Genomic DNA, 23423 nt, shown 5'->3' with positions numbered 1-23423 from the left:
CCTTCGCCCTGCAGTGGATATAGTCAGGCTGATGATGATGGGGACTCGTCACTTGTGTGTTGCTCGACGTTTTCTGAGTTAGGTGCAAGTGCAGCATCTATGAGCTCGGGAATGGAAGATATTGAGACCATGCGGCGCAGCGCAACTAGCATTCGAGAGCCGTTGGAAGAAGAGAGCACCAGATGCGGCCTGTCCAGCCTTCAGGAGCCTTGCGTTTAACCCGGTGCTCCAGGCAGGAGCAGTGGTCTGGCTCCACAGCTCATCGGGCCAATCAACTCTACCATGATGGAAGGCAGAAAACCTATTCACGAAATGGCTGCTCCGACCATGGGAAATGTGAAGCGGCCCGGAGGGCCTCGCTAAGACACAAACTTTGCCGGCAGTTCTCCTGCGGACGTTCTGGAGGTGATCCCGCCGTGTCCCCTCGGTCTTCACTGGGAACTGCAACGGCAACAACTCCAGCGCACCGGGACTACGTTTTTGTGACCTGGTCACTCTGGCCTTGTGACGGTGCCGTGGTCTCCCGCTATTGTGCAACCGTTTTATTAAATGTTTTAATTTTTACTGCGATAGCAATACTGCGACAGCTGTCGAGCCGTCGTGTCGTCCCGGGAAGGGCCACGTTTGACTTTGAACAGCCGCACAGAAGAACAAGGCACCTCGGTGACCGGCAGCTAATGCTTTTGCTCCACATTCGGTGCAGCAGCAATGAACTCTTGTCATTTTTATGTGGGCTGAAAGCTTACGGTCTCGCGTCAAACTGTTAATGAGCTTACGTGTCCCCAATAATGTAGCACCTAACGCTGATAGGGCGTAATAGGCAAATAATGTAGCCGACAAAAGAAGCTTCCGCTGTTGCTATCGCAATTCAACTAGGTTTAACCGCAATTAAACCATAACTAAATTTTATTTCAATTTACGCATGACTTCTATTATTTATTTTGTTTTTTTTTACCTTCTGGGCACTCTAACAATACAGTGTTAAGCATATTAGGCCAGGGATATGTGGTTGGTACCCGTTGATTAGAGTTTGGCGACCACTGGCAACAGCCAAACCAATGGTGGTGTCATGTTCCCCAATCGCTTGAAAGCTGTGGCTATGTAACAGTGACCAATGACAGGGTGCCAGAGTTACAGATGGGCAGGCGCAGAATAATGCCCCAGGTTGGGCATTCGGTAAGCCGCAAGGTTAACCTTCTGGCCCGGTTTCAGGATCGGCAACATGCTAGGCACGTTCGTGTATGTTTCATTCATTATTTTTAGCCTGCAGTGCAAAGCGCAAAATCACTGGTGTATCACCAAGAACATGCCCCTTACTAAGGCAGCCCTCCTGAGGGGTTGCTTACCGAGGCTGCTTCTTTCATTAGCATTCGTCTCTTCAGCACCCTTAACTTTATGTGGTTTGAGCTGAAATCAGAGCATCGTCACACAGCCTGAACAAAACGTTGCGGGCTAGTTGGTTCATTGCAAGGGGGAACAGCGCAATCTACACACGGACAAAAGGGGAGGACGAGACACATACAGCGCTGACTTACAACTGAAGGTTTATTTCAGACACGTCGGTAAATAGACAGTAGCATCAAGGGACACAACAGCAACCTAGTTAGAAACAGTCATTGCCACCAGAAAGCATACAGGAAAACACAGATTATCTAGCTCCCGATAAGAACTGCAATTCTTTATATATTAGGGCTATGGAGGGAGTGCTGACACAATGCTCTTTAAGATGCGCAATGTTTAGGGTTTCAATAATCTCTCGCGTGGTTTTGTCACCGCACCTGCTTATCACGCTCGTGTTGCCCAACTCAGGGGTGCATTTGCAATCTCTGCAATGAATGCCTAGATGGCATGAGTTATGTTGCATAACATTGTAATTGTGCTCAGACAATCTCTTGTTGAGGCATCTGCCGGTTTGGCCTACGTATGCATGGCCGCAAGACAAGGGGATGGAATATACAACGCCCTGAGCACAGGAAACGAACTGGTCGCGATGATTAACTGTGCATCCTGTGTGCTTACGACCCATCTGGTTAACGCGCTTGCAGAGGCTTGACAAGCGATCCGGAGCTGAAAATAAAACGTCTATTCCTACACGTTTTCCTAGTTTTCTTAAGTTGTGGGGAATCCCGTGTATGTAGGGGATGACCGCGACCTTGTCCTTATCTCTGATTATTTTTTCTTTTGCTTTCAACAAGGCCTCAGCCACTGAGGATATGAGGGTTAGCGGGTATCCAGCCTATAGTAATCGGCGCGTCTGGGCTAAAAAGCTGTTTTCCAGTTTGTGGTTGCAGGATTTTTTGAATGAATTGTCAAAGCATGAATTGATGATACTGCGCTTAACTAACTTTGAGTGTGCTGAGTCAAAAGAAAGACGCGATATGTTGGCTCGAGGCTCAAAGGCCCAGCACACGTGACTGGGGTTAAAATAAATTCCCAATTCTAAAAACCGTATGAAGCCATTAGTAGGAAGTTCATGAGTGACAATCAATGGGCTCAGAGTGCTTGCAAAATTGCTAAGAACTTTGGAAGTTTCTGAAGGGAGGACGTCCTGTTCACACTGTAACAACACAAGATAATAATCCACAAATCTAAAGATTTGTTTCACATTGCTTCCCTGTATGGACCTGAGTAACGCTCTATCTTTCATGGCCAAGTAAAGATCACTGAGGATGAGTGCAATGGATGATCCAATACAGATGTCATTCTTCTGAATGAAAAGTGAACCGTTCCATTCCGCGAAGGTGGATCTCACGTATGTTGACAGTAGCTCAAGGAAGGCGTTAGTCGAGACGTAACTCGCGTTCTGAAATTTTACACCTCCATGCTGGTCGATACAGTCCTTAATGCAATTGATTAAGTCGCCATGGGGGATGGAATAATATGTCCTTTGAGTCGATAGAACATCCTGTCAATGTCATTTCGGAGTTAGCTATTAGAAAGTCAACCACAGGTCCTGCATTTTTTCCCAAAAATAGGTCGTCAACAGTTAGTAGCTTGAGTTTTCTCTGTAAAAATGATGCAACAGATTTCTGCCTGGTCTCCGTCTCTGAAATTATTACACGAAATGGACGATCCACATTATGGGTTTTTACCGAGAAAAACATCTCCAAGCTCACGTATTTGCTGCTTTCAATCGCACTACATAGCTTTCCTAGGTTCAAATGTTCACACAGTTTCTTAGCTCTGTTTTTTACCTTCTTTATGGACACATTGCTGCGATCATCGAAGGATATACCGATGGCTTCAAGGGCTTTTTCCATGTACAGTCTTTTTTGGCAAAACCGCAAAGCCCCCTTCCTTATTGGCAGGGAGGATGCAAAGCTGATTTTCTTTGAGGTAGGTCACAGTCTTCCCCACAGGCAGTGTCTTGCTAGCCGAACTTCGACGGTTCAACACGTCCACACCTTCGGAGACGCAGCGATCCACCTCAGTTCCCGGCGCCAATCTGGAAAGTTCTCTGACCCTGCTCAGAAGTTCCGGACCAGATCGCTTTCGCTCCACTGCGAACTGTGGTGGCGATGACTGTTTGTAACTAGGTTGCTGTTGTATCCCTTGATGCTACTGTATATTTACCGACGTGTCTGAAATAGACCTTCAGCTGTAATTCAGCGCTGTGTGTGTCTTGTCCTCCCCTTTTGTCCCTGTGTAAATTGCGCTATTCCCCCTTGTCACACAGCCGTTACGCTGAGCCCCCTTAGGCTAGGATCTGTCCTGTAAGTTGGCGTGTGCTACGACTTACTCAGACGGTTCTGGGAACACAAGAAATTTACATGGTGCACTTAACTCTTCCTCCTTGCGGAAATGCGAAATCATTGAGAGTTCCGCTTCTAGTTCCGTTATGAGCTCGTTTTGCGTTTCGTTGCTTTTCCGGTGTCTACAATTTCAGTTTTACTTTTAATGCTCTCGCGTTCAAAAGCGCAGCCTACGATACGAATAAAACAAGGCTTATCGAGGCTCTAGGCTCATTGGCGGCTCCCTGGCGAAAGCCGCACGGGATTGCTGCGCTATGGTTTTAACCAGTCAGATGGCCCCAAGCGCCTGTTTTAACCGTTTCTTTCTTGTTATTATTTTTTCGGCAGGGATACCGTACACCCACTGTAAAAGGACTGGCCAACACAATCACCTACAAGGAGATATTCAGTACCTTTTTTTCGTTTGAATTTTGGATGCGCAGATTTGTAACTTTCATTGCCCTCCATAACCTAAACTCTAGGTCAGCTTTTTAAAGTTTTAGAGCAGAAGAAGCGTTGTAAGGACGTCGGCATAGAGTTGTGGACGGCGCGCTCGGCTAAGGAAGGGATGGTTATTGTTTAGAATCCTGGCGTGGACCTCATTTTTTTTTTAATTTAATGATTGAAAGTTCTTGTGGACACTCTCGACCAAAACACTGCCCACTCCACACAAAGCGCAAGATTTGATTTCGGGTTAAAAATACAACAACGATAGAAACAGAAGGTGTGGCGTGAAAGAGGACAACCATGCGTCACCACCGACTTGGTTTTCTCATCAGCGCTGGGTCGCTGAGGCGTCCGCAGAACATGTCCAACGCAGAGTGTCTAGTGACACGGTCTACAGCAACACAGAATGTTCCGTCCTTCTCAACAATAGAATTGTACTCACTTCCACGTCAAGTATGTGCTAACGATGCACGCGCTTTAGAATCATTGCCAGTTGTAGAGCTCCGGTCAAGTCGCTGTCAAAGAAACAAGGCTCGAGGACAAGTTTAGACATTTGTTGCCTCAGAAATATGGCACAATGTTTGCAAAATACGATCCCCGAAATATGATCCCTGTCCATAGCCTCAATCTTTTCCCAACGTTCTGCGACCCCACCAATGGGGAATTAACAAACAGTTGAGTAATCGGACCCGAGCATTTGATTACACCATTCTTTTTTCGCGAGAGGCATGCCTTGCCTACAGCTTGATGCTTGCTCCATCCGAGCGCTTTTTCCTGAGTCTTGATTTCCAAAGTGAAAGAGGAATTGTTTCCAACTTACCTTTCACTCTTCTTCTTTTTCTGTAAGGCCTGTGCTTTAAAACGCTGTCCACTGTATCCAACCGTGCATAAGCATATATATATGTCTCCTAACCTCCGTCACAATCCTTCGCAAAGGGAATCTGTCGATGCCGTCCTGCTTCGCCTACGTAACGTTCTCTTTAGGCAGCAAGCCGCTGAATGGCGCGTCGTGTTGTGGAGGAATATCAAGGTACTGCTCGACAGCCACTCGGGGAGTAGCTATGTGATACGGTAGCTTCGGACCGGATGGCGCCTGCACGAGTAAGACGCATGATGGCGGTCGTGCAAGAGACCGGATGACAGAATGTGATCTGCCCCAGGAAACAATGGGCGCATGTACAGCACGTGGCTGCCTAGCATCACGCTGACGTTGCGGCTGCCAGGAACGCCTTTCTGGGATTTTTCCGCTAGTGAGCACGGCTTCTCACAAGAGATGGCGCAGTCAGCCTGTCGAGACACGTTTATGTGTTGATAGAAAAAACATGTTGAAAGCAGTTCGTTAAAACTGAAGATTGCCGTGTAGGTACGAAACGCCAAAAATACGTCTTTGAACTGACCAGTGACGAAACATAACCGTTCTGAGGAACTTATAACATATAGGTGCTGGAACTTTAGATCGATTACACATCTCTTCGCCACATTTTAGAGCCTTCGCAAAACTCCCCAACAAGTTCAAATTATAAAGAATAATAAAGGAAACCCTATGGTTCCCCGAGTGAAACAAGCTTATTTTCCCAACAAATTCTTTATGGAGAAACGGGGCCTTTTATGGCGAACGGGGCCTTTAAAGCTATGACGTTAATAAAAGTAGGCTCCTGGACAGTTGATATCGAGGAGCACCTGGAACATTCCTTTTCTCTTCGTTATTTTATAGTTATGTTAACGTGCGAATTTATATACCTGCTTCTCGCACGATAAAGTCGAAGTAGTGCTGAGCGACCCTTACATCTGCGATAAACTGGTAGCAGTTTTTGGATTGTCTTGGCAGTGAATATCATAAGTGGCTGGAGCGTTGCATAATCCAAATGGCATCACATTAAATTCATATAGTCCGTCTGGGGTAATGAATGCTGCCTTTTCTTTGTCTTCCGGGTGCATGGGAATCTTCCAATAGCCTGATCGCAAATAAACTGAGGAAAAATAGGCGGCAGAATGCAAACAACCAATGGCGTCATCAATGCGTGGCAGAGGATACACGTCCTTCTTAGTAACAGCATTCAGCCTGCGATAATCGACACAAAATCACCATGTGCCATCTTTTTTGACTAACATCACAGGGGCAGCCCACGGACTAGATGATTCTTGAATGATGCCCTTATGCAGCATATCACGAACTTGTTCTTCGATCGTCTCACGCTCTGATGGGGATACACGATAGGGTTTCTGACGGATTGGATCAGCAGTCCCAGTATTTATTCTGTGCTGAGTACTGGAAATGGGAATCCGTGGTGGCGAGTCTCGAGAGAAATCGAAAGCTGCAGCATGTTTCGACAGAAGTTCCACTAAACTGTAACGGTCACTTGTTGGCAGGGATTTGTAAATCATGGCAAGAAATTTTGTTTTATCTATTTCTGAGCATGCGGTAGGCTGGGAATTGTCTGTGCTGAGCACTGCCACTGATTCAACAGCGTCTTCGTCAAAGTTGGCAAGCTTTAGGCCACGTGGTAATACAACAGGTTAATTACAGCAGTTAGTCGTCCACAAAGAAGAATGGCAATTCCTGACTGAAACGATGCAACGGGGAATCATAACATTTTTCTTCGCGCAGTTGAGAGTGAGTGGTTCAACTACAGCGTCTAAGGCATCACTGGTACAGCTTGAACAAACAACTTGTATAAACTCTGCTGACATTGCAGGAATGACTATGTCGTCCGAAACCGAAAGCGTGCTAGGATTGGTCGGCGAATTTTCACACAAAGCAGATTCAAAGCGAGTATTCACAGAAATGTCCCCATTTCGAAAGTCGAGGGTGGCCCCACATTGCTCCAGAAAATTGAGACCAAGAATGGCATGTGTTGATCGACCAAGTACTCCCTATTCGGTTTGGAATGTGCGGCCGGTGATTACGAGGTTCACGGAACAGACTCCAAGTGGGTTAAGCGGTTCGCCACTAACACCACACAGTGTCGTCGCTCTATCCCAACCAAACATAGCTTTACGACCAAGGCAGTTTAAAAGCGAGGCTTATAGTAGAAATGGTTGCACCTGCATTCACTAACGCCATAGCACGTACACCGTCCACAAAAACTTAAATTCTGTTCTTTAACATTGAAACGGGTAGAGGCATAGATAAGCTAGAATAATTTGCGACCTCACCTCATTCGGTCGCACTGACTAGTTTCCCGGAGGTGGAGACCATCCTCGGGGAGAAGGTGAGCTTCGTAAGCGCCGAGATGGTGGTGTCAGACTGCGGTCCGAGGCCGGTGATTCCTTTCGTTTCAGCGCCGTTCTGTTCGCTTGTCGGCTAGGTGTTGCTCGGTACTCATTACGGCCAGGTGTTCCTTTATATGGATCAGCATTGTCAGCCGAAGAGATTCCACTGTAGACGGGTCTGCCACGACCCCCAATATCGTGATGCCTCCGAAGCTCTTCGCGGACAATCTGTCGAATTGTCTCTGCCATACTCGTCGCTTCAGGCACATCCCCACTGGCGACTTTTGTGACATTTGGCAGCAGACAAAACTTCGGGATGATATGGCGTCGCTTCAAACCTTCAAACGTGCGGCAGTGTCGGGTAACATCAGCGGTGGTATTCAAATCATCCTTGCAGATGAGAAAACTGTATACGTCTACCGCTATTTCTTTGAGGAGGTGGCCCACTTTATCTTCCTCAGTCATGCGAGCATCAACTATTCTACACAGCTTGAGGACTTTTATGTAAGCTGTGCAGGTCTCCCTCGGTAATTGCACTCGCTCAGCCAGAGTCTGTTCGGCGTTCTTTTTTCGAACTTCGGCATTGCCAAATCCTGCTGTCATTTCTTTCATGAAGCGATCCCACGTGATAAGGGATGCTTCATGATTATCAAACCATGTTAGCGCCGTTTCTTTAAGAAAGAATACTACGTTCGCCAACTTGGTCTTGCATCCCAGCAGTTGTATTTGCTCACCCGATTGTAGTGGGTGAGCCAGTCATCCACGTCTTCCCCTGGCTTGCCATAGAAGTGCCGGGGTTCCCGATAGGGCTCTGTGGTGGTCGCTCGAGCTGTTGGCATTGGCTGCGTCGGAACATCTGCTTGTGTCATCTCCGTCAGTAGAGGGTGTAGCCCAGATATTCTTCTGTTTCGACGGGGTAGGAGAGGCTCCGTGGTGATCGATACCCCGCACCTCCACCACAGTTGTTACGTGGTTTATTTACACGGCGGGTGTTAGATACACTGGTCGTTAACACACCCAGATCGAACCAAACCAGCTTCCGCTTCCTCTTCAGCTTCTCCTGCAACCCCTCATCTTCCTCCAATACAGGACCACCGCGGGACATGCGTGACAATATGTAAAACCAGGGTGAGATAAGAGGAGAAATAGGCCGAATTAACTGATAAGGAACATTACGTGGATTTTTTGGGGATCATAACTTGGTATTTAGCCAAAATGGCATTCCTTAGTAGAAAATATTGTTAGTCGACGCATTGTTATGTAGATAAAGTGTCCACGGCAACTGTGTAGTTGTGTTTTATTCTAACTACAATACTACAACTGCCATATAAATTGGAAACTCATGTCGAGTATAACAGAATAAAATTATTATAGTTAATTGTGAATAAAAATGAACTATGCGCTGCAATATCAAGTCATATATCGTTAGATACCTTGCGTCGACTATAATTTCGCTTTGCTACTCGCAATTGTTCTTTAGTTGCCATTCGTTAATTACCTGTGAATAAAATTGAACTTCTCACTATAGCATCAAGTCATATATCATTGGATAGCTTATACAGAGCACATTTGCACTACACTTATTGCCAGTTTAGTTAATAAATGTTGACTAGTTAATTGTGAATAACATTTGAATTTAAGGTATAATAATCACTGTTAATTAGAATATTGTGTTTAATACTTAAAATTTAGGCTACGTCAAGTCATATTGTTAAGAAATATGATAGCTAATATCCATCTAATAGCTAATAGCACATATCTAATCTAATATCTAATAGCATATCTAATAGCTAATAGCACAGGATAGCTAATATCCATCACAATTGCAATAAACTATTTGCCGGTCTTTGTTAATTACCGTTATTCAATAAACTGGGACTAAATATTTAACTTCAGATTATAGCATCATGTCATGTATCATTTGATAGCTTATGCAGAGCATGTTTGCATCACACTAATTGCCGTTTTTCGTTAATAACTGTAAACGATTCATTTGTGATTAACGTTTTTACTTTAGTAATCTGAGTCGCCGTTAATTAGATAATTGTGATTAACACTTGAGCTTATGACTACAATGTCAAGTCATATCTAGGATAGCTTATAATTTGCACGATTGCAATTCACTAACTGTCGGTCTTCTTTAATTTCCGTTATTTATTCACTGATCAAAGATTTAACTACAGACTATAGTATCAAGTCATATACCATTGGGTAGCTTGTACAGAGCATGTTTTCACTACACTAATTGCTGGTTTAGTTAAGAACTGTTAACTAGTTATTGGTTATTCGCATTTTAACTTTAGTTATTATTAGTTAATCACCGTTAATAAATGTTTCTGACTAACACTTGACATTAAGGCTACGTCCAGTCATATATCACAGGATAGCTTATATACATCACGATTGCAAACACTAATTGCCGGTCCCCATTAATTACCGTTAATTAGATAATTGCGAATAACACTTGAACTTAAAGCTACAATGTCAAGTCCTATATCAAAGGATAGCTTATATGTAGCATGAGCGCAATGCACTAATTTCTGGTCTTTGTTAATGGCCGTTATTTGATTAACTTTGATGAAATACTGAACTTCAGGCTATATCATGAAGTTATATATCATTGGACAGCTTATAGCGAGTATGTTCGCAGTACACTAATTACCGGCTTTAATGACGAACTGTTAACTCTTTAGTCTTGATTAATTCTTGAACTTTAAATCACGTCAAGTCATATATCACAGGATAGCTTTTACGCAGTATATTTCAGTACCCTAAATTCGGGTCTGAGCTATTAGCCATAATTAGTTAATTGTGATTAACGGCACGGCCATCGCGTCGCCGCTCCCCATCACCATTTCGTCGGACTTCGTCGCCCCTTCGCCCTCCATCTTCAGCTTCAGCCCGCCACACGGAAAACTAACCTGTGCAGTTCCCGGAGGTAAAAATGCACCGCCTGCAAATTCCTCCTCTGCTCCCATCGAAATGTTGACTGTATTCGTTGAATGAAATGTACTGAAAGCTTTAATTGATACCGGCGCCGATATTTCCATTATGCAGATTGACTTCTGTTTAAAAGTCCAAAAAGTGCGCACTTCTTATACCTGTCCTTTTTTACGTGCTGCAAATGGATAGAATATTAACCCTTGTGGAGCGTGCACAGGCCCAGTCACCATTGACGACATCTTGCACTTTATTGACTTTGCTGTCCTTAACTACTGTTTCCATCAACTCATCTTCGGCTGGGATTTCCTCCAAAACGCCTCAGCAGTCATTATGTGTTCCCCTCGCACTTTGAGGTCACTGAATGCAACATTGTTGCCGATAGAGAACCGCCTTCCTCACGCTTAGTTATGGTTGCCGATCACGTCCCCTATCCGGGCAACGAAGATATTCTTTCTGTGATTTCTGACGCCGTCACCTATGGCGGCGTCCTGATTACACCCAGCCCTCATCTCTTGTCAAGAACTACTATCATCGTCGTGTCCCTTCTTCGCTTCTCCAGTGATTCTTTTCTTCTCGCCGCTTTCAACGCCATATCAGAGCCCATTTTTCTGCGCAGCGGCTCTACTGTTGCATCAATTTCTTCTGTCCAGCCTGTCACTCTTCTTCACATTTCCACCTCCGATAACTCTTATTCATCCTCTGCCTCGCTCAGTGCAGTACTTCGCCACACGATCAGCACCGACCTGACAGCAGACCAGACAGATGCATTGCTCGCTGTATTGAACAACCATGCAGACTCGTTCGAAGTCAATTCCGGCGCATTGGGTCAAACCACTGCAGCAACGCATCGCATGCACACCGACGGATCAGGCATAGTTAGACGCCAATTATATCGTGTCTCTTCAACTGAGCGCAAGATTATTCAGGAAAATGTTGCTGGCCTGCTTGCATGCAGTATCATACGCCTGTCCAGTTCCTGATCATCGCCCGTTGTGCTAGTGCAAAAAAAAAAGACGGTTTGGTTCATTGTTGTGTAGATTACCGTGATCTAAATAGAATCACTCACAAAGATGTGTATCCCCTTCCTGAAATTGACGGCGCCCTCGATTGTTTACAAGGTGCCCAATTTTTCTCCAGCCTTAAGATCAGGATATTGGCAGATCCCCATGCATGAAGAGGATAAAGAAAAGACCGATTTTTCAACACCAGACGGTTTATACGAATTCAATGTAATGTCATATGGACTCTTGAACACTCCTGCTACATTCAAGCACATGATTGACACAGTTCTCCGCGCCTCAAATGGAGCACATGTCTCTGTTACTTAGATGACATCGTCATTTTTTTTTTTTCATTTTCTGATCACCTCACCCGTATCGATAGTTTTGACACCACTTTCCAGCGCTAGCCTACAGCTAAACACGAAGAAATGCCGTTTTGCATCAAAATCTATAAAAGTTCTTGGCCATCTCGTAAGCAGCGAAGGAATTAAGCCTGACCCTGAAAAATCGCTGCTGCGCTACATTTTCCCCGTCCAATTTGGGTCAAAGATCTCCGCAGTTTCCTCGGCTTGGCATTATAGTCCCGGAGATTCATCCGCAATTTCGTCTCTATTGCCTGACCTTTACATGCGCTTCTTCACACCAACACTCCTTTGGTCTGGCCTCCTGCTTGCGAAAAATCATTTGAAACTCTGAAGCGTGCTCTGACTTCGGGTCGCATTTTGATGACAAAGCTCCGACTATTTTGCGCACCGACGCCAGTAGCCATGGCATCGGTGCTGTCCTTCTGCAACGCCAAGACATCTTTACAGAATATGCTGTTGCCTATGCAAGCCGAACTCTGACTCCTGCGGAACAATGCTACACTATTACCGAGCAAGAATGTCTCGCCGTCGTCTGGGCTGTTCAGAAGTGTCGTCCTTTCCTGTACGGCCGTCACTTCACGGTTGTCACTGACCACCACGCCCTATGCTGGTTATCCTCTTTGAAAAATTTGTCCGCTTGTCTCGGACGGTGGATCCTCCGCCTTCAAGAGTAGGACTTCACTGTCACTTACAAATCGGGCAAGAAGCACAAGGACGCCGACGCTCTCCCTCGTTGCCTTATTGCTTCGCCGTCGCAACACATATCCTCGCATTCTTCACCTGTCCCAACGGAGTCTCGCCATTTAAACCCTACAGTTATCCAGTCTTTTAGCGCTGCCTCTATTGCTCCCACGCCAGAAATCGGCTGTAATCTTGCTCACCGCCAGAGTGCTGACCCTTACTGTCAAAAGCTGATTGATAGTCTCATATGTGTTATTAGACCTCCAAATGCCCGTCTCCATCGTCGGCTCAACAATTTCAAGTCACAGGATGGCACATTATTTTGGCACACCTACAGCCCACTTGGCCACACCTGGGCCGGCTTGCACGATAAAGTCCGAGCTAAGTCCAGACTTAAATGGTGTCTTTAGAAAGACCAAGCCTATTTAAGACGGCTCGTGTTCCGAACGTCGAACGCTTCAAGTTCATGTTCACCAGAGTGGCTTCCCAGAACGGCCTCAGCAACCACATGGGGCATTTTTCCTCGTAACACAATCTTAAGCCGCAAAAAGCAATGGCACGGATTTTACACAACGCAAAATTGATGGAATGTGTACATCTTACAGCAGGGACAGTGCCAGCGCATCCCTGTATTTCCCTAATTTCTCTACTTAGACACCTGGTGTCCTTGTGTCTTAACCAAGACAGCACTTGAGTCGTAATCATACAAGCGACTTATTCAAGTCAGGACTGAAGCCCAGTCTTGACTCCAGTCTTGAGCGGGCATACTAGTGGCCTATTCTTTAGACTCCAGTTAAGTCTGGACTTAGCTAAGACAGTCTTAAGATTGTTTTGTGCAAGCGGGCCCTGGGTTCTTGTAATTCCTTCTTCCCTGCGTCCTCAGATTCTATAAGTCTTTCATGACGACCCCACCGAAGGTCACCTTGGACACCACAAAACCTACGACCGCATCAAAAGTCGTTTCTTCTGGCCGGGCCTTTCAACCTCCGTATTGAAAGATGTAACGTCTTGCATCCCTTGTCAACGACGAAAGCGGTCTACGTCGCATCCTGCCGGTCTCTTGCAACCTCTCTCATGCCCTTTCACACCTTTCGAAGTCGTCAGAATCGACTTGTATGGACCCCTGCCCTTGACTCCAGCTGCAAACGCTGGGTCGTTACTGCCTTTGATCACCTGACCCGATACGTTGAAACAGCAGCACTTCCTTCCGGCTCAGCTTCCGAAATCGCCAACTTCCTCCACACTATTCTTCTTCGCCACGACGCCCCTCGCCTCCTCCTTAGTGATCGTGGCAAGTGGTTCCTCTCCACCGTCCTCGCCGTAGTGCATGCTTCAGGCATGGTGCACAAAACTACATGACCTTACCACCCTCAGACCAATGGCTTCACAGAGCTCTTTCATCGCACCCTTTCTGATATGCTATCCACCTACATTCACCCTCAGCACACCTGGCACTCTTTACTCCTCTTTGTCACCTTCGCCTACAACACTGCCGTTCAACGAACCACCACCTACTCTCCGTATTTTCTTGTTTATGGCCACCACCCTACCTTCTCACTCGAAGCATCTTTCTTCTCAGCGTCCACTACTCCTGCCGCGCCTTCCAACGAATAGTTCGTGTCTCGTATCGCCCACTGCCGTGATCGTGCCCGCCTTCAAACTGAAGCCACTCAAGCTTCCAGGCAAAGCACACATGATACGACCCATCGCTCAATGTCTTTCCGCCCAGGCGACGATGTCATACTCTGGACACCTGCTCGCATCCCCGGCCTGTGTGAAAAGTTTTTGAGCCGTTTTATTGGCCCGTACACGGTTCCAGAACAAACTTCTCCTGTAAATTATCTCATCACACATGCATAGTCTGTTCGCGATCGTCGGTGTCGCGGCACCGAGGTTGTGCACGTGTCGCGTTTTAACACTTTAACCACCGGCCTTGAGATATAATTTGCGACCAGTACCTTCACATATCCTGATTTTACATTGCCTATACCCTGGTCTACACTCTGATTCAGCAACACATACACGACTGGACTGTCAATGTTTCTACTGAGTGAAATAATTTTTTTTCGTAATTAAAGAATGCTGTGTATAAGGGCTGGTCAGATTCTGGGCATTTTTATATCCACCGGTTGATGGGACGTATATGATCGATAGTTGAGTACCCTTTCCTAAAACCTGCTTGACCTTTTGGTAATTGAAGTCTAAGGTTATCCTGTTTCTGTTAGCGATTACCTTAGTTATCTTGTAGGTAACGGACAGTAAGCTGACTGGTATTCAATTTTGCATGTCCTTAGCGTCCCCTTTCTTATAAATTAAGATCATGTTAGCATTCTTCCATGATTACAGCACCGTCGATGACACCAAAAGTTGCGTATGCAGGGCGGCTAGTTTTCCTAGCATGATATCTCCCCCGTCCTCCAACAAATATGTAGTTAACTGATCCTCCCCAGCTGCTTCACCTTTTCATAGTTTATAAAGCTTACTTAACAACGCCCTTCTTCACTGCCGGAACGTGTGACTGCTTTTCGCTACTGTCAGTCTCATTATTTTCCTAAATACGTCGGCTACTGTATAGATTACTCTAGAACTCGTCAGCTACTTTAACTTTAATCTTGTCCATATTCGTGATGGCATTGCCCGCTTTGTCCTCTAGTGCACACATCTGGTTTTTGCCAATGCGTAATTTGCTTTTCACCGCTTTGAGGCTGCCATCGTTCTTCAGAGCATGCTCAGTTTTCTCCATGTTATACTTCCTCATGTAGGGCATTTTACATCTATTAATTACTTTTCACAGCTCGGCTAATTTTGTCCTATCTGTTGGGTTGGTGGCTTTCATGCTTTGGCGTTTTTTAATGAAATTTATCGTATACGTAAATAATTTGCCGGTATCCTCTTCAACTATTCTATCATCTACTTCACCGCGCACTCAGTAATGATATCCCTGAAGGTATCGTTCATCGCTTCTACACTAAGGTCGTCATCCTCGGTGAAAGCTGAATATCTATTCCGAAGCAAAATCCTGAATTCTTCTGTACATCCCTTCCCCTCCCCCGGCTAATTCGTTGATGATCACATTGCCTAATCTGTTTTGTTCCCTCTTTAATTCTATACTAATTCGAGACCTTACCATGCTGCAGTCAATGCATCGCACCTTTCTAATTACCTCTACATTCTGCATAATGTCACGGTTAAAACAAGTCAATTTCATTTTTAGTATTCCCGTTAAGGTTCTTACATATCCAATTTCGGTTCTTCCGTCTCCTGAAGAAGGTATTCATAACTCTAAAGTTATGCACTCTGCCAATTCAACTAGTAACTCCCCCCTGCTATTTGTAGAACCAATACCATTGTCACCCACTGCCTGGTCTCCAGTCTGATTTTTTCCTCTTGGCATTGAAGTCGCCCATTAACACGTACTTTCCCCATTGCAAATTCTGCATCTTTGCAGAAGCTTTCAACTGCCTGGTCTTCATGACTACATTTCGGTGCGTAGGCCTGTACAATCTTCAGCTTATGCTGCTTATTAAGCCTAATTACGATGCCTGCTCCCCTCTCTATATTGGTATAAATTTCATCTTTACTACCAGCTGTATATTTATTGAGAAGGAAACCTAGTCCTTGTTCTCGTTTCTCCGGTAAACCTCAACAACATAGTACATGCCTGAGCTTCAGTACAGTATATGTCGCATTCGGTCTCCCAACCTCACACAGCCCTATGATATCCCATTTCATTCTCGGTAGCTGATCGAAGAGCACTGCTAAACTAGCCTCACTAGCTAGGGTTCCAGCAATAAATATTGCCAGGGTTAGTTTCCAATGGCGGCCTCTCCGGAGCCAGAGATTCTTTTCTGGGCTACAGGTCTGATCGCCGCCGTGGTCAGTTGCTCCGCCGCCGCTGAGAACTGAGGGCCAGGAGTTTGTTGGAGTATTCATAGAAGGTAGCGGCCAATCACTATACTACAGGGTGTCCAAATTCTTTCCTTGTGAGAGAGTGCATTTCCAGATGTGTTCCCCGGCTTCAAGTCATACCCCAAACCTTTTTATGCAATTCCGTAGACGCGCGGATTTCTTTTTTCATTTTTTTCTGTCTGGTGGGAAATTTAACGGCGCCGGGATTCGAAGCATGGTCCTCTTGCACGCGAGGCGGATGCTATACCTCTGTTTCATCACTGCTGGCGGGCTGGCAGCATTGTTAAAAATATTCTAAATATCTTTCCTATTATATAGCTTCAAATTGTCTCCGCGAACTCGGTTTGCCGAATTCTCACTCCTTAAACGAAACTGTATGTTGCCAACCATTTCTATAATTCCCCATTCAAACATAAAAACATCGCCAAAATAGAACTTATGAAGCACTCTTTATAACGGGCTTTTCGATCAGCCACAATGTATGGCGTGTCCAGACGCTGTTAATGTTTGTTCTCCTTTTCATCGATTATGTATTTCAAATTTTCTGTCATGTTTGTATGCACGGTCGCCCAAGCGACCTAAGGTTTCCATCGGCCTGTTTGTGTTTGTAGTGTGTTGGTTTTGAAATAAAGATTTGTTTTTAATATTTATCTTTTAGTTTAGGCGCATCTATTACTGTGTGCTTCAGTCGCGTTTATGTAGTGTGTTAATCTTTCTGGTGTAATGTATACTGCATATGTGAAAATTCATATACATCTGTGTGTGCGCTTGCATATGTGCGTGCCTGTGTGCGTGTGCGTGCGCTTGCGCGCACGCGTGTGTGTGTGCGTGTGTGTGTGTGTGTGTGCGTGTGCGTGCGTGTGTGTGCGTGTGTGTTTGTGTCAGAGAGAAAGACCCCTTGTCCACGTGAATATCGGCATTAAGAAAATTGATTGGTGTGGCTGGGCAGGTGGGGCTAAACCTAAGAAGGAGTTCTATCCTTGTCCATATGTAAAAATGTGATCTAAATAGTGTTTGTGAGAAAAGCGGCTGAGTTGTACAAGAACGTTTGAATACGTGATGCATGAAAATGTTGTAGTAGTAGGGGGTCATTCTGTACCCGTAACAGTGCCACTTACTCGTACATAATAAAAAGATTGGATTCGAAGCTGTTGTCTCCTAGGGCAATTTTGACCAATGCTTCTAACACCGTTGAATGGGGAGATCCGTAAACTCTTTGTGAATTATGATTCAGCAAGTGCTGCAACGAAGTTGGCGTGGGGAGTTTTTTTACGTCACCGTCAAAGCTGCTTAAGCCCGGTAGTCAAGCCAGAAGACAGGAGGGTCAGGAATAGTCTTGCTGGTGAATTTGAAATAAACGCTACTTGAGAGGGTTGAAGTAATATCCCCACGTACAGGATATATATTCGGCCGTTCTGCTGCAGGACGGAGAAAAAATGCTTGAGGAGAAGTCGTAAAAAGGTTATTGCATGAACTAACGCGCATACTACAAACAAAACAACACTCGGCTGCTCCTAAAGCTACAAGTAGCACCCTAGCTGTGAGTATACTCTCGACGGTTGCGGAGGTCAGAATAGCCATCGTTCTCATCCGCGCTAAATGTATAAGGCACAGCGAATTTTAGACCAGCGCGCCCAACACACAGACAAAAAGGTTGAACAAAGAAGCTTGACCATGGCTGTAGAGAACAAAAGGATAAAATTGCATTCCACCAGCACGATGCCAAGAACGCGCCAAAATACAAAGTGTCGCAGTACTATAAAATAATATTTGTTAACTGATCTCCAATAATAAACACGAAGGCACGAAGGATGAAAGTGTACCAGCCGCTAAGACACATAATGGCTAAATACATTCACTTGTTATCATAATTTCTCACTGGTTATTTTCTCCATTTCGCTTCTTCTATGCTAGGTGGCAAACTATTTCTCAAAAGTACCCAGGCCGCGTGGCTGGATTTTCATTTCAACAATGGAAACCTTACAGTATTCCTATAGATCAAAAGTTCTCGAAAGTAGAGCACAAGGGCTGCCTCAGCTCATAGAGTCTTAGAGCTTTAAGGGTGGAATAAGTGCGGCACCACACAACTGAGAAGCAAGCCATGCAGTATGATTATTCTAGACAAAGAGAGTATATTTCGTGATCGCCATGGCCCCTCCTTATTACGAAGCTGACATTTCTTCGCTGCCCTTCTCAATCGCGCTCCTGCGCATTCTTTAGCTGTATTCTTCCTCGCTCATGATCTGATATCCGCCTGTGCAGATTGCTAGGTCGACAGAAGAGCGAGACACGCATCCAGGAGACATAACGAGAGGCCTTTTTTTTGTCACAAAAAACTCTCGACACGTTCCTGTTCTGAAAGCGGTGTTTCCCTTGCAGTTCGCTTAATGCAATCATGGAGGCGACTAACTTCACTTTTCTTTCAAAATGTTTACTCATGACCATACAGACGACATTAAAGACTAGACTGATGACGTAAGGAACGGGCCTGGAATTAGAGGACCAACATATTATTTAGCACATTCAAAAGCGTGCCGCCTCCATGGGCATGCTGTCATACAAGAGCACGCAGTCAAACATTTGTCTACTGAGTCGTCAATGTCGTCCTGCAAAAATGAAGAAGACGCTATTCTTGTTAAGGGAGATATCATGCCTTCTAAAATTCTGAATAGCGAGCTTCATCGTGTGCAAGGGCCCGCACAGAATGTATTGAAGCGAGGTTCTTTATGCACGCTCCACCTGCATGACTGGCGAAGCTAGTAATTGTAGACATGAAGGTGAGGTACTCTGGAAAAGGGACTGCGCTGTCTCTTATAGTCTCACCGCTAGGACTTGTACAGATAAGCTGCCAATTTTAACCATGATACGAAAGTGTTCTCGTCAGTCTTTCTACCGCCGACAAAAAGCGACCAGGAGTGCATTTAAATATTTTTGGTTGAGTGCAGCTATCCAGTGCTTTCGCAAATCGAATTACGAAGGAAATAGACCATGAAAATGACACATCGGTAATGCTCTCCAAAACATTCTTCCACGCTGCATTTTTGTGCACCATAAGCAATATTGCTGGCCTGTAGACTTTTTATGGCCATATGCCATTATTTGCAAGAGTAACTCACTAGCGACAGGATAAACGGAAGCATATATGGCCAGCTAAAGTTTGGGAATGGAAGCGTAAGGCAAGCTCACAGTCCGGACCGAAGAGCCAACACCGATTCGTACTCTCGATGCCAGAAGGTCTAAGTGGCTCCCCTGTGAACGTGTCTATACTTAACGCACCAAAGCGCACTGCACTGCATGAGATTAGGAAGCATGAGGGGATTAAATGCATTCAGCTGGCACAGGACAGGGTGAATTGGAGAGATATGGGAGCTGCCTGTACCCTCCAAAGGTTGCAGTCAGGCAGGTAATGAGGATAACAAGGATGATTATGAAGATGAAATATCTTGAACAGTGCAAGCTTAAGCATTGTTTTATAGATATTATGCATTGATACTGAGTGATGACTTGAATTAGTTGCTGGTTTGTTGTAAGCGTTTGTTTAGGTTTCCGTTCTTCCATTCATTCGTTTGTTTGTTTCCAAATTTTACGGACACTTTAGCCCCACCTTTGGGGGCAGTGTTCAAGGCTGCCTTTTGTGGATTCCCTAACAGATCCTTGTTTGTGTACATGTAGTTCTCCACTCGCTCAATCACTCATTTCTTAACGTTTGGCTCTGTTATCCCACACATACTCCTTTGCATGTAGTCGTAAACTATCACATTATGTGCAAGGTCACTCGCTGTAAAGCTCCGCATTTACGAAGCCATACGAACGTGCCTGCGTGCCTAAGGGCATGCGAGAGTCGCGGGTTCGATTCCCACTTTCTGCTTACTGGACGCGTCCCGTATTCTTGTGACGTCGTACAACCCGCAACCAATCAAGGCGCAACCATGTTACTTATCAAATTCCACATACCGAAGCACGCCCGTAACATTTCATCACGACGCCAACCCGAGTTTTCCGCTGCCTAAAGCTATATGTCGCTATATATAAAGCTATATATAGTTCAAAAATGGCGCTTAAATATCCTTAAGGTTTGATGCAATAGCATTACTGCAATCATTTTCCTGAGTACTTGAATAAAGCTTTGCTAATTAGCAGTCATAATGTTTTGTGCTGGTGATTAGTACTATATATTAGGCTGGCCATGCTACTTAGACTTGCTAAGCCAAATGGAATCAAACATGATTTGAGGAGTCTTTTTTCGTTACACGACGTTTTGACAAGTGGACTTGTCTTCATCTGGCCAGCCCGTCATTACTGGCAGAGTTTACATAAGTTTTTGCTTCCAAAGAAGCTTCCAAAGGGAAGCGAAGAAGAGGCGAGTAGGGTAAGAAACAGGGAAGAAAGTTGCCTTGAAGGTGGTTTGTCGCAGCTCGAAACCTGTATTCTTATAACCCTAAATGTTATTATAAGAGTTGCAGCAGCAACAAAGAAAGAGTGCGAAATACGTGAATAATCAAAACAACCTTTCTGAATGCTGGCACTAATTTTCAGCTGAGGATTTCAGAACAACCTGATCAGAAATACAGCTACAGCAGAATTTTATAGGCGGGTGCTGATGAAATTGCCAAATGCCAATCTATTGGCTAACCGCGATTGTTAATGCAGTAAAAAAAAAGAGGATAAAAATAAAAGAGGGATGGGTGAACAGCAGCAATAGCCTGGCAGAGAATGCTAGTAGTTCCTCTCAGCAAACAATTATCAAGCAAGAGAGGGGTAAAACCTTGGGGCATTTAATCTCAACCCTTAATATTATGGCGCAATAACGTTAATGGCATCCGTATGCGGCTCCGTTTGCCGATAATCATTCAGGTGCATTTAGTTGGCCATTCGCTTAATCTCTGGTCCCTTAACTTTTGCCTCGGTTATCTCTCACACACCCCTCAGCACACACTCGTGAGCCACCATATTATGCGGAAGGCCACCAGACATAGATACAAGGTCCTGATTTACCCATCCGTACTAACGTGCCTGCGTGGCCGAGAAGTAGCGTGCCTCACTTGGGACCCAAGTATCCCTGTGTGCTAGATTCCCATCTCACCCACCCAACTGAGAGGAGGAGAATTCCCAGTTGGCAGATCCTGTCATGCATATCATGTGGTCTCCAGATAAAACAGCCCGGTGACCAATCAGTTCTAGGCCATATATGTCACCTGCCAGCTACCACCAGCCAGGGGCATAGCAGTGATTCTTCGGTCATCGGAAATTCTGCAAAACGAGCTCTTTAACGTTATAAAAATTTTCAGAGTAGTTTCTCAGCTGAATGAACGTTATACGGCCAGAGAGCGAACCTTTGCCATATGGTGTGGGTTTGCTAAGAAATCGAAGTCATACCTCCCAAAGAAAATCAAACGTGGGCGGATCGGGAGATGGCCCTGTCCAGCTACAACCTTGGCGCACAAAGCATCTCGTTTGCGAGAGCTCAGGCGGCGGCATCAGCCAAAAGAGTCCCGGGATGAGGACCAGACCAACCCCACCCTTAATCATAAACCCAGTTTCCTTAATAAATATTTGATATTGCTCACATATCGCGTTAGAACCGAGGGAAACTATGGAGGCTGAAAAGAGTATACTTTAAGGACTCTGGAAGAGCTCTCGGCTCAAGGTAATTTGTGCCGCCCTGCATCTGAGCCACATCCTTCAAGTGCCGGCCTGGGTAGCATTATCAAAGAAGAGCTGGCCTCAATGACCTCTTCCCCCAACACCGGTCGCTCCTGCCATCTGTCATGTGCCAACGTACGCCCAGGTCACGTCCTTGCCGCCTGCAGTTGGAGCGCCTACGCCACCGGCGCCTGCCACTGCTCATTTCGCCGCATTGGCACTACATGCCGCGGCGCCGATATACTACCCCACCTGGCGCCCAGCCCGCCCTGTTTGTTATTACTGCGGGTACCGAGGCCATATTTCCAGCTTCTGTCGTCGCAGGCTCCAAAATGAACGCCGCAGCTACGACTCATTTGAAGCAGACTACCCTCCTCTCTTCTCCTGCTCTAACCACCGTTCATTCCCTGATTATCCCCGACATTCATCATCCCCGCCAGAAAGTCCCGCTCCGCCTGGTGGTTACAGGCCTTCAAGACGTCGTCTCCTTCGCCTTTTCGCCGCTCAACCTCGCCTCTCCGCCAAGCTTCTCTGACGACCCCCCTCCTATCGGAAAAGTGACCACTGCAGTTTTCGGAGGGAAAACTGCACTCTTCGGCCATCCCAAAAATCCTCCGGAACGTCCCTCGAATATTATTTTAGTTTGGGTTGAAGGTTTATTGTTGAGGCTTTGGTTGACACGGGCGCCGCTGTTTCTGTGATACACACTGACTTGTGCTTCCGCTTGCGAAAAGTGAAACCATCTTACGATGGACCTGAACTCCGTGGAACTAATGGTGCAATAATTCGGCCTTTTGCTAAGTGTACTGTGCGAGTTTTTGTTGACGGTGTCCGCCACCATGTACAATTTGCCATGATGTCACCGTGCACTTGTACAATTATTTTAGGCTGGGAGTTTCTGTCTGCCGCATCAGCCAGCATTTCGTGTCGTGACAGTGTCATTTACATGGACGAGAGCGATCCGTCTTCTGAACCTCCCGAGCCCCGTCATCGCCTGCTTGCGCTAATGATTCAGTGTTGCCCCCTCGATGCGAACAACTTGTCGCGCTTACTTCTACTGACATTGATAACGGAGATGTGCTAATCGGGCCTTCTGATCGCCATCTAACCCGTGGAATCGCGTTACCACCACGTCTTGTTCAGTTTGAGCATGGCACAGCGCTTGTCACTGCTTCGAACACTTCCCCAGAGCCCATTGTGCTGACTAAAGGGACATGTTTTCCTTGTGCCCTGGACATTCATCCTGTGCCCCTCACCATCCTTACCCTTACCAATCTTCCTCACCAGCAACTTCTTCCGATGCCTCTCTCTCTGTTCTCTTTGGCACCATCAATTCTGACCTTCCTGCGACTCACCACCACGCTTTGCAGGAAATACTTTGAAAACACCAAACCTCCTTTGATGTCGCATCTCCGACCTTGGGCCGAACTTCTGCACAGCACCGCATTATTACAGAAGGTACTTCTATTGTTAGCCGCCGCCCTTACCAT

The sequence above is a fragment of the Amblyomma maculatum genome, unplaced genomic scaffold (genome assembly GCF_055883805.1).
Source record: "Amblyomma maculatum isolate TAMU_Amacu unplaced genomic scaffold, ASM5588380v1 scaffold_13, whole genome shotgun sequence".
Taxonomy (NCBI): domain Eukaryota; kingdom Metazoa; phylum Arthropoda; class Arachnida; order Ixodida; family Ixodidae; genus Amblyomma; species Amblyomma maculatum.
Note: the sequence above shows the minus strand (reverse complement) of the source record.